A 19,481-nucleotide genomic window follows, 5' to 3' on the forward strand; every position below is an offset into this window, starting at 1 on the left:
TGACTAGACACCCAAGTGTGTTATATGGTAAGATACATTGCACACTTGTTACATGTTGCACAAAAGCTGCAACATGAGGAAAGGACTAAGGGAAACAAAGTCTCCCAGTACTGACTGTCTTAAGTTCATGTCAGTTTCCCCATAAAAAGTGAGCGAAAGCCCAGAGGAGTGCAGCTGAGGGCTCTGCTTCTCTGGCAAAGTCAGACAATGGTGTTTAAACAGCAGCAGAAAGTTTGGGGGGTGTCACATAGAGGGAAAATTACATACAATTATGAAATATTTCCTAACAACTGCTATCTGTGCTCCAATTGTGTACTTTCTTGCACAGATTTTTCTGATCTGGTTCAACCTTGGAACCACATGCCAAGCTCATTCCCAGGTGCTCCATACAGTATGGGCAGCAGTCTGCGCTTAACATTATGTATGGGCACACCACATTTCCCCCTCCTGCTGCAGATGGTAATGTTTGGGCACATGCACTCCATTACCCGCCTGCAAGAAAAATGTGATAACATTTGTGAGCAGAGGGTAACGGGAGTGAATAGCAGGGAAGCTAAAAGATAGGACAGTGAGTGCAGAGAAGAAATGGGAGGGGGTTGCACTTTTAAAACCGGCCCCAACGCTGAAAGGGCCAGAAATGATAAAGAGATATAATTCAGAAAAGCAGGGGCGTGCAACCTGACAAAGCAAAAACAAAAAGGTGATGGCTGGAAGGTTTAGAAAGAATCTTAACCACTGGCATTGCTCTGGGCAACCCTCCAGACCATCGTTCTTCACCTGCCAAGTCATTACAGAGGGTGAAAGACCATATGCAAATCAGGCTTGGCCCCACCCCAAAAGGAGCAGTCCAGCCCGAACTGCTAGGTCACATCCCTTCTGCACGAGACCACAAGCATCCCCAAACATGTTTCGGCCTTGTTGGGCCTGGGTCTCTAGGCCCAGCAGGCACGGGGCCCACACATCTGGGCAGACCCGTCCCACTCTGGGTGACAAAGCAAGAGGTAATGACTGGAAGGTTTAGAATGAATCTTAACCACTGGCATTGCTCTGGGCAACCCTGCAGACCATCGTTCTTCAACAGGCAAAAGTGACAGAATAAAACAAAGACACAGGGCACAAAGGAAGACAGTAAAAAAAAATATCGAGGCATAACAGGAAGGAAAGAGTGCACAAAAACATAAACTGGGATGAAGAGTCGCAGGTGGCATACAGAAAGACTGGAAGCACAGAAGCTCGGAGGAGAGAAAACATCAGCAAAACAGGAAGAGAGAAAGGTGCTAGCAAGAGTGTGAGAATCACTTCAATAGACGGGCACAGATAAAGGCTGAGGTACTCGCAGAGAGAGGGAGAGGAAGAGTAAGACTAGGAGTAATGTAGATAACCAGTAAGTAATCCGGGCAGTAGCCCAGAAAAAAAGACACAGGCAATAGGGGAGACAGGGGCAAAGGACGCAGCGGAGGACCAGTGGGAAGGCGGTATAGGCACGTGCAGATCTCACGAGAAAAGAGAACAAAGTGTAGAGAAGCAAAAGGTGGGCTGAGAGACAGAGCAAGAAATGGATCTTCAAGGTATATATAAATCACGCACAGAAGTTTGGCAGGCAGTTTGCCTGATCCCTCTCTTGGCTCTCTCTTTTATTTAGTTTCCCTTTATTTCATGAACATGTTCATATTAGCCAGTGCTGTGCAAAAGAACGTTCTCGAGCACCTTGCCATGGATCTAGTAGTTTAGAAAGGTCAACTTTAAAAATCATAATCCCCTTCTTCATATGGAAAGGTGGAGACCTCATTCTATTTTCTGCGTATTGAGACCTAACAATCTTAAGCAGGCAATGGTTATCCCCCTGCTCTAAAAAAACATCACTGGAAGCTTCTGTTCATGCTAACTATCGTCCCTTCTCACTTCTCCCATTTCTTATGAAACTGTTGGAATCTTTGATCTCCCCACTACTGTCTTCCTTTCTTGAGCCCTCTCTTCTCTTTGGCTCCTTTCAGTCAGGCGTTCGACCAGGTTGTGGAACAGTGTGTGTCCTGGTGTCAGTTGTTGATGATGATCTTACCATGCTGGTTGACCAGAGCGGAGTGGTTGCCCTAATATTTCTTGACTTGTCAGCGGCTTTCGACACGGTCGACCACTCCATCCTTGTGTCCCATATGGAAGCAGCCCAGTCCTGCCGTGGTTCTCATCCTTTCTGTCTCACTCCACTCTTCTTCCTACTCTATTTCCTGTGGAGTCCCTCAGGGCTCTGCCTTGTCCCCTATACTATTCAACATCTGTGTTCAGCCATTGATTAGCCTCATCCGCTCCCACGGCTTTTGACCCAGATTTTGGTCTGTTTAGATATTGACCAGCCTGAGGTGTCCTCCCGAAATGTGAGTGCCTACTGGGCGTGAGGGGCTGGATGAACAGCAATTGGCTGAAACCTTACGGGCACAAGAACAAGATCCTGGTGGTGGGTTCTTCCCCTGACTCTCCTTCTTGGTCTTCCTCCTTCTGGCCCACCGCTTTTGGTGTCTTTCCTACCCCATTGACAGCGTTTAAGAATCTGGGGGTTTACCTCTCTGCCTCAATTTATATGTCTGCTCAGGTGAATGCTGGATGCAAATCTGGGCACTTCTTACTACGAGTGCTCCGTGGATTACTACCGTACCTACCTACCCATCTTCATCCTCGGGTTGTGGCATCTATTGTTACTAGTCGAATTGACTATTGCAATGCCTTGTATCTGGCTCAGCCTCTTGGTCTTATTCATCGGCTACAACACCTTCAAAATCTGGCAGCTAAGGTATTCACCTCTACCACTTATGGGTCACACATAAGTCCTGTGCTCTGTTCCCTTCACTGGTGACCAGTAGAAAAAATGATTGAATTTAGTCTCTGTGTCTGGTGCACAAAGCATTTTACCATCAGGGTGCGGAATATCTTCAAGATAAGTTTCAGCTCTATGTGCCCGGTCGAGCCATTCATTCCGCAGCCGCACACCAAGTGGCTATCCCCAAATTCTGTCATTTAAGAACTGGTGGTCGCGCCTTCTCAGTCTCTGTGGCTAAACTATGGAATAACCTACCTGTTGCTCTCAGGCAGGTTCACTTACATTTTCGCCATCTTTTAAAAACCCAACTTTATTAGGCTCTTGCTAGCTTTCTGCTGGTTGTGTCCTCCGCACCATGATGCCCTTGGGTGACTGTGCGCGACACACATTCTGATAACATAACATGACCCCTTTTGGACAAGGCGCCCCTGATTTTATCAGAAGGGCCGCCTTTTCATGGGTCCCTGCCGAGATGGGAAGCAACCGTGCAGGACTTGTGTTTAGAGAGTTACTTAATTTCAGAGTCCCTTCCGACAGAGCCTCTTCAGGTTCCATTTCCTCTCTTTCCTTGGTGCGTTTATCTTAGTGTGCTCCCCTTGATAACTCATTCCCCCACTCCCTTCACACATGAGAGGTGTATGCGTTTGCCACTTCCATATTGTAAGGAGCCTAGCATTGCTGTTTCCTTCTCTTTAGAGATTTTAGCAAATCTAGTTTTTCTTATTTTTATTGTATTGTTTAAAGTGCAGACCTAGCTCAATAGGAGGAGAGCGCTACACAGCCTGTGGGTAGCCAGCATACAGGCTGCCATCTTTTACCAGTAGTGCAGTACCATGGGTTACGGTCTGTGTGTCAGTCTGTACATGCATTGGGGTCAGTCCTTGGTCATGTGTTGTTGCAAAAAGCCCCGTTACGAGAGAAAACATTGGAGAATTGTGGGGGCATTTCGAGCAGATATTTGAATAGAGTTCCAAAGAGTGGGTGCATGACAAGAGAAGGATTGTTTGCGGGTACTCTCTTTGCAGGTGAGTTGCAATTCGAGGCAGTTGGTCGATTTGCTGCATGAGGTCGGCTCCACCAGATATGTTGAGCTTTGCTGCCAGGTACGCTGGTGTGCTACTCATGACAGCTTTGCAGATCATACATGTATTCTTGAACAGAATCCTGGACTGGAGAGGAAGCCAATGTAGTTTGCAGACATTTCTTCGATGTGGTCAGGTGGCAAACAAAGGTCACACATTCTGTGGGTGTGATCCAAGGAAACCTTGTGCTTCTACTAAGACAAAACTAAATGGATATCCTCTGTGGGCTGTCAGCACCAGGGGGCGGGGAGGTTGAGGAGGGATCAGGCTCAAGAACATGAATCACAAACTGCAATCGGTTTAATTTTCATACGACCTGTCCCAACATTGAATGCTGCAAAGGCCTTTCCCTTCATTGTCATTCTCCTCTGTGACTGAACTGATGGCAGAAAAAATAACTATCTCAGGGTCATATAGGACAGGGATCGTATACTGGACATTAATAGTAGGCATTGACATGGGCATTCCCTTTAAACAACCTGTAGCACTCTGGACCAACCACTAAATGGTGGACTATGGATAGCATTAGTTCACAGTCCAGAAATATATATTGGCACCTGCCAAGGATGGTTATCTATTTGATGCAAGTGTAGTAGTATCAAAATGGTTGAAATTGGAGCAAGGGAGCTTGAAGACCCTATGCCTAATGTAGAAATGAGAAACTAAATAGGCTTCATTATGCGGGCAGACGTTTAGCCTACAACATGTATTTTCAGTATACACAATGGAGACATTGGCTTGCCCAAAGCAAAAACAGGAACGGTTGGAGCAAGGAAACAGTCTAGTGTCAAGCAACCTTCCCACCCATAGATTAATGTCATGACTATACAAATTAGTGGAGACACCCATACATGTCCTAATGGGAAGAGGCTATAAATGGGGGCTTTCCTGAGAAATCTTGACAGGAAATACTATCTTCTCGATCACATATTCAACCAAGTACTACCTTGCCCTCTTTTCTCTATACTACTCTACAACATATGACTTAACTGCAGCTTTCCTTAAACTTGGGCCTCAAACTCTCTCCTATCCAGGCTACACTTTACAATACATCCTGTACACTGATCATGACCCTGATTTTCTTACATCGGCATGTCACCTTGTCCTCTCTTCATCTTCCTTGCTGTGCCACCACGATTGACATGGTCAGCCACACAGTGCTTCCCGCTTGCATCGCTTGGTATAGAATGCACAGTCTGTTTGTGGTTTACCTCTTCTGTGCTTTATCTAAATTACACTCATCTCTTCTATTATCTTGTCAATGATCTTTCCTGGCACGTCCATAAAGGGGACTCAAATCTTCATCTTTGACGCCGTAAAACGGGTGAACATCCGGGACGTCATTTCACCAAAATGTCAGGGGTAGCGGAAGTGACATCACACATGCCTTGAACTCTGATAACTAACCCTGTCCCACCAGATCAATAATGTATCCAACTCCTGTCACTACCACCTCAGGTTGCTAAAACGGATCTTACCGTATCTCACTTTCTCCAAACAATTGACTTCTATTATGTCAATTGTCTTGTCCAGACTGGACTATGTGAACTCCATGTACCTGGGTGCTCCGGCATACAAACTTAAACTCCAAACAGTCCAAAACACAGCTGCTAAACTCCTTCTTGCAGTGGGACGAACGGACCACATCTCACTTGCACTCTGCACACTCCACTGGCTACCTATTGGGCGAAGGGCCACTTTCAAATTCCTGCGCATGACCCACAGAGCAGTGCACAAGGCCGGCCCGACATACCTCCAAGAGAAGACTATACGCTTCTGCCCATCACGCACCCTAAGGTCAAGCACGGCCCTCCTACTAATGATCCCAGCCTCCAATTCAGCCAGACTTGGAGGGTCAGCCTACTTTCCCCTGGAGCCAACTCTATGGAATTCACTACCTCCCCATATTCGACACAAGGACTACATGGCCTTCCGTAGAAACAGTACAAACATGGCTTTTCCCAAATCCATGAAAGGGTCCACCCAAAGCCATATAGCCACCCCCCAATGGCCAAATTCCTGTGAGAATCAGCACTAACCTGAAACACAAAAGAAGAGCCACTGAAGACGAATGACCAATTAATCACCTCACCCCAGAAAAGCAAGAACAACTAGAGCACAGAAGTCAGCCTATGGTCCAAAGGACTTTCGGCTTAGGCTGCTGCAGACCGCACGCACCTAGCTCAACCGCCAAAGCATAGCTGGAATTATATGATCAATAGAGGCAACTTCTGCCTACTTAGGAATAAGAACCTAGAAGCCTGCACCAGAGGCACAGAAGCAATAATGCATGGCTAAACTCTCAGAAGACTCATGCAATAGCCGAAGAGGCACCAAGCAACCCAGAATAAAATTGCTCCAGGGACCAAGAAAATGGGCCCTCCGATTCCCACTATGGAACGTCTGGATAAGGACTGCCCGACCAAGATAACACAACCTACCATCACCGGCCAGTTTACTTATCTCTGAAATCCACTACCACGAACCACCAGAACAGACACGGCTGGCGCACTGAGCTCCGAAAGCATCCCAAGTAAGGAGGACACCCACAGATAACCACAGACACTAATTCCTACCAATATGCTCACTCTCCACTTTGCATCAACAAACAATAGAACGCAGCTACAACCCTTGAACAATTCAGCCTAGCTGCACACATGCCTACGGTTCCATGTAATAATGCCCCCGCAAAAAGGTCTCCTGACAAAAACAAAAAAAATTGCAATTTTTAGCAGAGACATTACATTGAACATGCAGGGGACACACCCGCAACCCCCATTTACTTTTTTCTTTACAAGGGAAGCAAGGGACATCACCAGAACCCATCCCCATACATAATGTCACCATATATAATGTCGCCAATGGCTTTTCCCGGCAACATTATCTATGGGGACATTATTACCGATACCATACTCACATCGCACATAGAACAACAGCCTGGAAGAACCAGCTATACTCTATAATCTCTTACACATGCCCCACGGCAGCCAGAACGCAGACTCGGAGACCACCCTCCTTGCTGCGCACATTAGCTGATCTCTCACATGCACTGCACCACACTTAGCATTAGAATGCAGCCAATCCGCACAAACAACTCTGACTCCTCACATACCAAGTGCACACAAGCACTATATGCAACACTACTCTCTCAACTGATATGGGCCACGGTTCCCGAGGGCCTTCAACCAACAGCACTTTCAGATCCTACCAATGGTACATAAGGCGCAATACAAATGAACTATAACATGTCATTTAACCCCACCCCAAGTGACATCACGGGATGTGATGACACATGACCTTTCACCCTTGACAAAACAGGAAGTGACATCACAAAGCATTGTTCCTCAGTACACTAAGAAAAATATGGTTACAATATCACTGTAATTACACCGCCACCTTAGTGGCTGTGTAGTTATGGTTAAGTTGCTAATCCCATAGGAAGAGCACTTTTTGGGCTGCTTATAACATCGCTCCCCCTGGACGGATCCTCACCAAACTTTGCAAGAAAAGTATATGGCCCACTTTGTTTGCTAAGTTTGGCAAGGTTTGGTCAAGGGGGGGCAAAGTTATAGGGGGGGTCCCAACATTTTTCCCATAGACATAATGGGAAAAGACTTTGGTCATACCTACAGCCCAAACCGCTGGACGGATTTTCACCAAATATTGCAGCAGGAGCGGCGGTTTGGTCCCGAAAGCGTGCTTTTGTTAATTTGGTGTAAATCCGTCCAGTAGTTTTTTTTTAAAACGACAAAAATGTAAGTAAAGAAAATGTGTGATAACTATGTCCGCTCCGCGGACTCACTCCCCTGTTTGGTCCGCGGACTGGCCTCCGATTGGCTGTAGAGTCCGCGGACTGGCCTCTGATTGGCCCAAAAATTCGCAGACATTTGCGTGGTCCGCAGACATCGGGACCCAGCCGCTGATTGGCTGGTGGGAAAACGTGAAATGCGTTGGTTTTCCTGAAAGGCCCGCCATCTTGGATTCAGTGACTTTTTGGGGGTCCGAGGACAGCGCAGTGAAAACATTTTTTTAAAAAGCAGCATTTCACTTGTCAAACTCAACAAACAATCTCTGGGGAGGTGGGGGGGATGAGGATGGGATGGGATATGGCCATAAGAAGCCAGAAAACGGGTTGTTTCACCCCCCGAAAGTCTGCAAACACTCCATATTCCTGGGGCAGTCCTGTGGTGTTCGCGGACACTTCAGATGTCCTAGGACATCTGTACCTATTTCTGCATTATAGGGTTGCGGAAAAGCAGTTTTTGGATGGCTTATAACTTTTGCACCACTTAGTGAAACTGCATGTAATTTTGCTGTTTTTTTCTAGGACTAATCCTGAATGGTTTTGCAAAGTTTTGTGGGATTCTGTCAAGAGGGGCAAAATTAGAGGTGGGGTCCCAAAATATTGTAAAGGCATATAAATTAGGTGTCATTTGACTAATCTGCACAATATTTGACAAAACGATTTTGGACCTAGATATAAATGGTTTTCTAAAGTTTGGTAGGATTTTGTCAAGAGGGGGCGAAATTAGTGGGGGGGGGGTCTAATCATTTTTAGATGGCTTATAACTTTGTTGCTATTTGACGAATGTGGACAAAGGTTTTGAGAAAGATTATAGACCCAACCTTCAATGTTTGTGTAAAGACTGAATGGATGTTGTCAAGTGGAGGCTAAGTTATATGACTATTGTATGTACATATATTTTGACACTTTTTAAAAAATAAAACATGGGTGGGTTTCGAGCAAACTCGTGAGGAGCATTTGCAAGGACATTAAAGCATGGTTTTGCAAATGTCACAGTGTTTTATTTTTTGACAGGTATAATAACATAGGTACAAAAAATAGTCATATACCTTTGGTGACTGAGGTATAGCCTGTGGCCGTGGGCAGTTGCCAAATTGTCTGGATCATGGCATAAGGTCATGACGCAGACAATCTGGCTACTGGCCATGACCGCTAGGGACGACAAATGGTGTTAAAGTGGCTATGTCTACCTGGGACCGGCTATGTGGTAAAGTTATTCGAAGGTAGGATAGGTTTGAAAGGGAAAAAAGTGCTTGTGATAATATGTTCATAGGGTTTTGCAGGCTACAATGGCAAGGTAAGAGGGGCTGTGTACATCTATGTTTTAGCACTCGCTTTGGGAACCAGGGGTGCTAATGGCCTTTATCCCCCATTTCAGGGGCTGCAATGGACGATCATGGTCTGTAGCCCTCCTTATTTATTTATTTATTTATAACGCACCAATGGCCGCAGACATCAGGCTGTGTGGTTACAGTATTTGTTAAAGAAGATGAGGTGGAGGAAGACAGCTTACTACTTGTTGAGAAAGGAACAACCTTTCTGAGAGCACTGCGGTCATTGGATTTGGTGTGGCGGCGCATGGAGGTGGTCCCGCAGGAGTACTGTCCAGGTGGTCTGTGACTGAGTACAAAATTGCACTCAGTGCATTTCACTTTGGTAGCTTTAGCCTTTGGTACACTCCGAACAGTAGCAAAGAACTGGCACACCCATGATTCGATCTTGGTGCTAGAAGTAGGCACTTCCTCTACCTCATCTTCTTTGTCCTCTTGATTGTCTTTTTTGTTGTGAAGGTCCTCCAGCTGGTGGTGGTGGTGGCTCTTGGGGAGGAGGGATGGCAATAACTGATGCCATTTTTAAGATAAATGGCAGTTGTGGTAACATCCTTCCAAGTATGTACTGTGTACTAGATTGGTAATGGATGAGTACAAAAAGGTGTAGGAGGTGTGCAAGGGAAATTTTGAAGTTGAAAGTTCCTAGATCAGTAGAAAATGCAGTTCCAAACTGTCTGGGAAGGAAGGATCTTATTATGATGTGCGGACAGGTTCTTGGACACGTCATCATGCCGCGTCTAGCGTATGATCATGTGGCACTGTCCGGAAGGTCCGCAATGAAGTCAGATGTTCGTAGACATCTACGGATGCAAAACTAGTTGAAATAGTTGCAGAAAATGTATAGAAGTGTTAAAAATGATTCTAGAAGGTGGGAAATGGCAGAGTTTTAAGGTGACACTTTGTCAAATGGACACAAATATTGTTATATTTGGTAAGTATGATATTAGTAAATTGTAGGAAAATAACATGCACTGGTAAACACCCATGAAATTCACTGAAGAAACATTGTTAAAAGGGACGTAATAGTGAAAAAACTTTGTTAAGGGGACGTTGTGGTTAAGTTGCACCAATAAAAACCTATGAAATTCAATGAAAAAACGTTGTTAAGAGGACGTTATGGTTACAAGTAAAATCGATAAAAAACCTGAAATTCGCCAGTTATGGTAAGCTAAGCAACCATAACTCACGCCACCACCGTGCACTGCTAAGACTAACACCCAGGACATCAAAGATGATATCACAAATATCATTGATGACATCACTGGTGCATTTACCTTTCATGAGGCTGCACACGGTGAGTTTGCCCCCAGATGCCCCATGTACCATTTTAAACACTGTAAAAGTGTTGAAAATAACAATCCAGCGCGCTCGGCGCTCCAGTCCCCTTCCTCCTTCCCCCCCCCCCCTCGCTCCCCAGCCCAATCCCGCCTCCCAACCCTCCCCCAGGCACCCCGATTGGTCTCCTGACCAAAGAGGGAAAAAAGAAAAAAAAAAACTCGAGAGCGTGGCGTACTCGCCACCACCATCACTCTCCATGAGGCTGCACACAGTGAGTTTGCCCCCAGATGCCCCATGTACCATTTTAAACACTGTAAAAGTGTTGAAAATAACAATCCAGCGCGCTCAGCGCTCCAGTCCGCTTCCTCTTCCGCCCCCTCTTTCCACAGCCCAATCCCACCTCCCAACCCTCCCCCAGGCACCCTGATTGGTCTCCTGGCCACATATCATGAACCCCTCCAGGGCAGCCCTCTGTCCGGCAGCCCCTGTGGCTAAGGGCCCCAAGGCCAAGGGCGGCTCCAACATTGGCGGCTCCAAGATGTGTCTGCAGGTGTCCGCAGGGGACGCCAAGGAAGTCAGCCGCTAACAGACACCAACAATAACTGTGGGTGGGGAGTAGAGCAATTACTCTACTGCAGAAAACCACTGGCACTCTATCTTACCTCCCAATAACACAGAGTGCAATAATATTAGCATGTCCACACTTAGATAGAATTGTAAATATTAGCCTGCGTCGCATCTAGATGGAATTGTGAATGTTAGCATGTCCATACTTAGATAGATTTGTGAACATTAGCCTGCATCGCATCTGGATAGAATGGGAACTTTAGCCTGCGTCGCATCTAGATAGGCCTTTGATTGATGGATAGCATGCCCCGCGCCCAGATGAAACTTGAAGGTTAACATGTCCCACACTTAGAACTGTGAACACCTGTCTGCGCCGCTCCTAGATAAGATTGTGAATGTTAGCATGCCCACACCTAGATAGAACTCTAAACATTGGCCTGTGCCGCTTCTAGATAAGATTGTGAAGGCCAACAAGTGCCACACTTAGAGAAAACTGTGAATGTTAGCATGCTAAAGGTCAGGTAACCCACTAACCAATATAACCTCAAACTCTGCATACTTATCTCACTCAAAAACTCACACAACCATCTCTCACACCACAAGCAGCACGCACTTCACAACACTGCAACACCACATAAGCCGGAGCAACAGCACACGCAGATTGACACCGATCCAAGACCTGCACCAAAGCTCAGTATCTGGTGTATACTGAGCTGAAGCTGCCAACAGAACACCACTCCTCTCACTATCCTACTCCCTCTTCACCTTACTAACCCATCCCACCTTATCATTTACAGATCCGCCAGAGCGCCTGGGGACTAATTCCGTTGGTGACGGTGCGCGGTACAAATACCTTTAACATTTAACATTTTAACATACAAGGGGTTGTGAATGTAATGTTACAAAAAAGTATCAGGGATTATCGGGAGATGTGTAAAACTACATACTACATTACGCAATGTAGTGGTCTAAAGAACACTCCATTGCAGTGTTCTTTCTAGTACATGAACCTACTCATACAGAAATGTAGGTACTGGCTGCAGCATAGAAAAGTCTAATTTGTAACCTAACTAAGCTCTTCCTTGGCAACAGCTCAATTTTTTGTTTTGAAATTGGTTAATGTTGATAGGCATTTCTGTTTACCAGAGATGCAAAGTTTGTTTGCATGAGTGTTTCCCATACATTTGTGCGGCTACTACACAAGCAAAATGCGTTACATCATAAGTATGAGAAAAATGTCACTCCAATGCGCCAACTCCTTAAATAATTTGATGAAAAACGTTCTGTTTCTTGTGTCAGATCAAATTTATTTTCTTTGTGTTCTTTTCACACATTGTTCAAGATTTTTCTTAAGACACCTTTACATGGTTAAATAGATATAGTTTTCTCAAACAAAACAAAAAAAAAAAAAAATCAACTTTATGTTGTTTTCACATTTTTTTCAAAATATTTCATTCATTTCTCTTTGGCAGAGAATACATTGTTCCTAGTATGGTATTTTTACAAAGTAGACATTGATATTCTTTTTCCGTGAGGATGTTTTGATAAAACCAAATTTTGATTTTTTCATTCCACTCAAATTCTAGTTCAGATAAAGGGTTATGGGTTAATACTTCATAACATACCTTCATGTTGATGCTAGAACAATTTTTCCTCCTTTGTCTGCTGCTTTTGTAATTACAGATTTGTCCTCCGCCAAATTCCGTAAAGCAAGTCTTTCCTCCTTGGTCAGGTTGGTATTTGTTTTTGTAAACTTGTTGTTAAGATAATACATCCTTAGTTTATTGCTAACTGTTTTTTGAAAGACTTCAGTTACATTTTCCGATGAGAAAATCAGAATGAATGTTGATTTCGGTTTAAGTTTTGTTTCTTCCGAAAGGTCTTTGAAGATGCCTAATTCCTCCTGTTGTAGAGTTGATTTTCCTCTATATTTAACAAATCAACAGTGTCCTCCACCATTTTTTCAGTAAGTGTGGATGGAGATGGTGTCACTTCCTGTTTTTTCCTTATAGCCGTTTCCTCAAAGAATTTTTTTCATTTTAATTTTCTACAAAATCTAAAGAGGTCACGTTGAGTCTGGAAATAGTCTCCTTTGTACGTTGGATTAAAGGACAGTCCTTTACTGAGAGCTGATGTTAATGCTGGTGTGACATTGAAATCTGAAAGGTTAATAAGATTGATCTTCTCTTCCCTTGCCTTTGTGCTCTTGTTTCTACTCCTTGATTTGCGAGAGCGCGTTTTGCTTCCTCCTCTCTTGCCTCTAAGACGCTTGGTTGGGAGGTACTTGGAGGTGGTTTTGGATTGGGTGATACTCCATGGTATGTGGGATTGTTGGTGCGAGAACTTTTTCTGTATCTCAATGCCTCTTCCAAAAAAGTAAATTTCTTTGATTTCAAATTCGGTTTCTTATCAGAGGTCGATGCAATATTAGGAGCTGATGCTGCTGCTGTTAATTCAATCTCTTCTATTTCCTTTTCGCTAATAGTTTCTATATCTGAGGACGATGGTGTAGAAAGATTACTTTTTGTGATTGAATCTTTACTTTTGATGTCTTTCTTTTTATATTGTTGTTTTTGATTGGCATCATATTTTCTATGAAAAGTGAAAATTCTGTTATTAATATAATTGTCCTCATCTCTGATGAATGTTCTTTGCTTTTTAATCTTGAGTTCTTTCTCATAGTTTCCCAAAAAGTCATCCATAATTTGATAATTTTTTAAGGTAATCTCTGGGAATTCTAATGCTTTAATTGCCTCTTTTGTGTCCTCAATGTCCTTCATAATTCTCTCATGTGTCTGAGCTGCTTGATTTATTAGTCTTATCATCATTTCTTTAGATGTAAGGAACTTCACAGACCTTTCAGAAGCAACAAAACTTAAACCGAAATCAACATTCATTCCGATTTTCTCATCGGAAAATGTAATTGAAGTCTTTCAAAAAACAGCAATAAACTAAGGAAGGATTATCTTAACAACAAGTTTACAAAAACAAATACCAACCTGACCAAGGAGGAAAGACTTGCTTTACGGAATTTGGCAGAGGACAAATCTGTAATTACAAAAGCAGCAGACAAAGGAGGAAAAATTGTTCTATTTAACAGATCAGACTATATCAGAGAAGGACTTAAGCATCTCAACATGAAGGAATGTTATGGGGTATTAACCCATAACCCTTTATCTGAACTAGAATTTGAGTGGAATGAAAAAAATCAAAATTTGGTTTGATCAAAACCTCCTCACGGAAAAAAGAATATCAATGTCTACTTTGTAAAAATACCATATTAGGAACAATGTATTTTCTGCCAAAGAGAAATTAATGAAATATTTTGAAAAAAGTGTGAAAACAGCATAAAGTTGATTTTTTCTGTTTGAGAAAACTATATCTATTTAACCATGTAAAGGAGTCTTAAGAAAAATCTTGAACAATGTGTGAAAAGAACACAAAGAAAATAAATTTGATCTGACTCACAAAACAAAGTTTGTCATCAAATTATTTAAGGAGTTGGCGCATTGGAGTGACATTTTTCTCACATTTATGATTTAATGCAACTGGCTGCAGCATACACCAGAGATGTGCTATATTTTTAATTTTCCAAAGTTATATAAAGAAACAGTGAATGCTTCTTTATCAGACTTTTCTGTACTGTGAAACATGTACTAAGTAGCTAAAAATGCATCACTTACTACATATTTCTACTAATACACACAAAACATAAATAGACTACAATGCATACAAATATGGGGCTTATATATGGAGAGTAAAGTAAGCAAACAGGAGGCAGTATCATTAGCAACTGTGTATAATCTACAGGATTGTATTCACGCACAAAAATGATTGCTGTGTTTCAGGCCTGCTTCTTCCCTATATATGTACATCATAAAATGCAATTAAATTCTAAGGAAAGTAGTGTAAGAACATGTGAGAATAGCAATATCTATAAATGTAATACCTTTTGAAAGTTAAGTTTCTGACTGTCAGTAAATAAAACCACCTGCCCTAGATATGGCAGTGAACAAAAAAAAAAGGGGGCTAGACATGCGATGTCATCAATGATATTTGTGATGTCATATTTGATGTCCTGGGTGTTAGTCTTAGCAGTGCACGGTGGTGGTGTGAGTTATGGTTGCTTAGCTTACCATAACTGGCGAATTTCAGGGGTTTTTCGATTTTACTTGTAACCAGAACGTCCTTTTGCCAAAATTTTTTTACGGAATTTCATAGGTTTTTATTAGTGCAACTTAACCATAACATCCCTTTAACAAGGTTTTTTCAGTGAATATGATATACATTTCATACAAGAATGGATCACCATATGTAGAATTAATATCAGTGGGTATAGTCCCATACTGCCAAATTACTATGAATGTAAGCAGACATCCAACAGAACAACCTGGAGTATTGGACATCACTCGGCTAAACTGTAAATGGAGCTCTTGAAGAGGCCTAAATCAAAAGGCGCAGACATCCAGTGTCTGCCAAGTGTCTAGCCACAGACTGGAAGCAGCAACTCACCAACACATGATCTAGAAGAAAAACAATGGTCTGAAGGGTTGCCCAGAGATGCACCCCTGGTTATGAATGATTTGAAACCTTCCAGGCATCACATTTCTGTTTTGCTTATTTGGTAAGTAACTCACTGTGTTTTTGTTAGTTGGGAGATAGAGGGGAAAGGTGTTGCAGGTCACAGCAATTGCAGGTTTTTTTTCATTTTAAAATGTAAACAGCAGCAGCAGCTCCATGACATCACCCATAGAAAAGGCCAATTTTATTATTTTCTTTGGCCCTTTATATGTTGCTTAATGCCAGCCTCCTCCCGCTTCTAAACACTAGAATAGGAACTGAACCCATGTTGCACTGCATCCTCTTGTTCCCAAAGCAAGAGCGTTGCCACCGAATTATCCTTCCAAATACCTATTTTAGCTACTCGAGGAATCAACAGAAAGATTACTTGAAAGGCAAAGGGCAACTTCATGTACATTAATTGTCTTACCTTGCGTCTATCTACAGTGTGCCTGTAATGCAGATCTGGGCCTGGTCACACAATGCCCAGGCAGGATTAGTGGCAGAAGCCACTTGGGCACACTTGCATCTCCCTACAGCCCTTATGACTACAGAAAAAGAAAACATTGCTGTGCCCATTGAAAGACTGGTTTCCTTGCCGACTCTTTCTTACTTAAAATCAAGAAATATATATAGGTGGTAATTCACATCACATACACGTGTTTGGATGTATTGTTTTACCACATTTTAACTTGTTGGATATATCTATGGTGGCTCAGTTCGTAAGACATCATTTTCAGCTGGCCCTTTGAGTCGGTTCTTATTCTAAAACCCACTCTCCCGTTGGACTCCACTTCTCACACACTTTCTAGTCTTGCCAATACCTGGCACACTGCCATCATGGCATCAGAAGGCAGAAAAATAAAAGTTGCATTTTGTGACAATGCGCTCAACATGATCCTCATGAGATCAAGGGACATGAGGCGGTACTGCAGGGGCAATGGTATACTGCCATTCGCTGTAAAGACCCGCATCTGGGAGGTGCTCGTGAATAAGCATTTACACTTAGAAGGGCACATTATTTAATCATATCGATTCCGTGACAACGTCATCCTAAAACCAATTTCCCACATTTTAATTTGTAAAACAAATTTAATTGATCAGAGACTTGCTTTCCTCTTCAAGGTGATGTACATAACAGGTACTGTAACACTGCAGCCTCTCCACTCCCCGTGGTGTTATTGAGGATGAAAGAATGTGCGCATTAGCACACTAAGCTATTTTATATTCTGTAATTGAGCATCAAATGGTCATCCACAGGTGTCCCAGAATTCTTTTTTTATTGCACAACGGGGGAGGGAATATATCCGGCATGTGGGACAGTGCCTGGGGTGATTTAATGTGTGTACAAACAACAGGGTAAGTTCAGTGACATAAGAAGAGTCAAATTCCTTCCCTAGCCGTTATTTAATGCGCACCGTCTTTGGGGTTATGCAAAGCAGAAAAGGACATGGCTGTTGAAGGCAGGACAAACTCAGGACATCAACGGAATGCTTTCTTGGTGCTTTGGGGGTACCCCCCGAGCTCCATAAGCGCTATAGAAGCGCATTATCTTCGTCGTTCCCTCGCCAGGCCTATTTCTACAAATGGTCTCGGTGCTCTCCTTTCTCTTCTTCTCCCATTAATGGTGGCACCCAGTGGGAGGCCCTCCTGACCTCCTACCACTCCTCTAAGGTCATCATCAATGTTTACTTGAATGACACTGTCTTGGTCCAATGCCCTCAAGCCAACCTTCTCCTCTTTGATAGACGCTTCCCACACCTCATCAATTTCCTTTCTTCTCCTGCTGTCTCCTCCCTCCCATCCATGGCTTCCTCGCCTCCCCCTGCTGTCTCCTCCTTCCTCTTCTGCCCCCCCCCCCCCTGACTTCTTCTACTCCTCTGCAGGGCGTATCTCGGATTTGTGCCTCTCCCCGGAAGTGTTTGAAGGACGGCAACCTTCTCCATATTGCCACTCTAAACTCTCGCTATGCTGTCAAACACTCCTCTGACATCTGTCACCTCCTGGAGGAACTTGACCTCGATGTCCTTGGTCTCACTGAGACATGGTTCACGGCCAGCTCTGTCATGAACTTCAACACTCTCCTTGCTGATGGCTACAAGATCCTCTACGCGCCCAGATCTAACCGTTTCCAGAGGGGGTGTAGTCGCGATCTTCCCCAAGTGGATTCCTGCCTCTGTCATTCCTACGCAGGCCTACTCATCTTTCAAATGCCTCGTCTGCAGGCTCTCTCTCTCTCCTGGCTATTCCCTTACTGTGGCTACCATCTATCGGCCACCTGTTCAGATCTCCTCCTTCCTCTCTGAGTGGGCAGACCTCTCCTCCTCCCTTCTAGCCTCAACCACTCAACTCCTCCTTCTTGGAGACTTTAACATCCACCTGGATGCTTCCTGTCCTTCCTCTAGACTCTTCTGCAAACTCTGACTCTCTCTCACTCACTCTCTATTGTCCCCTCTGGCCCGACTCACTCTGCAGGGCACACTCTGGATGTTCTGATCTCGTCAGACCTCCCCCTTTCAATCACTCTCACCACGCCTCTCACCTGGAGTGATCCCTTTTTTCCTTCCCTCCCAGCTCACCCTCTCTACCCCTTGGGCCAAGCCAACTCCAGCACTGCCACCTACCTTCTTGGTTATCCGGCCCATGAAGCGTGTGTCAGTTGAGGCTTTTGCTGCCATTTTCCCATCCCTTCCTCCCCAGTGACTTGCACACAGCACTTTCCATGCTCCACTCTACTATATCTGATACGCTCGATACTCTTGTCCCTGTCATGAGGATCCGCTTGAAACCCAAAGCCAAGTTCAACTCTTGGTACGACTCAGACCTGGTCACCCTTAAATGCAAGTGCAGGGGGGCTGAGAGGAAATGGTGTGCTTCCGGTACACCCTCTGACAAACTGGCCTGCCGCCTGCTCCAAAGGCAATACCGGCTCTCTGTCCGCACCAAGAAGAGAGCCCACATCCAAGCCTGCGTCTCTGCAGCATCAAACAACTCGGCCAAACTCTCTGCAAGGAGCTGGCCAATACTGCTGCAGTCTCTACCTCTCCTGTCCTCTCCCAGGCCCTCTGCACGGCGCTGGCTTCTCATTTCATCTCAAACTCAGGACATCCTATCCTCTTTCTCTTCCTCTCCCTCTCCCTCTCCTCCCTGCTCTTCCTCTGGCCCTTTTCGGCCACCTCTCCTCCCTCCTTCTCTGCCTTTCCCCTGTTCCCCCCCCAGACGAGGTTTCTAGACAAGTCTGATCTATGAAAGTCTTGTCAAAACAGATTCACCCCTGTTCCTCCAAAACCACCAAGGACCCCATTGACAGCCTGGCTCCTGCTCTGGCTACTTCTGCAACCACTCCGTTGCCACCAGAGTTTTCCCTTCCCCCCTGAAGCACTCCCTTGTGCACCCTCTTCTTAAGAAACACTCTGCCGACCCTTCCTGCCCGGCTATCACCCATCACTCCTTTCCTGGGCAAACTCCTGGAAAAGCTGGCCATCTCCCAGCTTAATCTTCACACCGAATCTGTTGGTTGTCTCCATGACCAACAGTCTGGCTTCAGAGCTGCCAGAAGCACGGAAACTACATCCGCGAAGACCTGCTCTCCAACCTTGATTCCAACACCTGCTGTGTCCTCATCTTACTTGATCCCTCTTCTGCCTTCGACACGGTCAACCATGCCATCCTGCTCAACCGTCTCTGATAACCTGGTTATCACCGATTAGGCCCTGGGTTGGCTGACTTCTTTCCTCTCCGATCGACCCTCCCAGGTCCAACTAGGGTACTTTTTCTCCTCTATCTCTACCTGTGGTGTTCCCCAAGCGTTAAACCTCTCTCCCTGGCTGTTCAACCAATACCTGGCACTTCTTGTCCACTGCATTGCCGCTCTCTGCCCCAACTTTCAGTGCTATGCGGATACCACTCAGCTCATTTTCAGGCTCCCTTCCGCCACCTCTTCTTCTCCCATCTCTGACTGTCTGTTATCCAGGAGTGTTGCGCCACCAATGATCTCTGCCTTAATGCCAGTAAGACAGAGTTTCTCCTCATCAGCAAACCTGCTC

Source organism: Ambystoma mexicanum, chromosome 3q, assembly GCF_040938575.1.
Source record: "Ambystoma mexicanum isolate Mex_15411 chromosome 3q, UKY_AmexF1_1, whole genome shotgun sequence".
Taxonomy (NCBI): Eukaryota; Metazoa; Chordata; class Amphibia; order Caudata; family Ambystomatidae; genus Ambystoma; species Ambystoma mexicanum.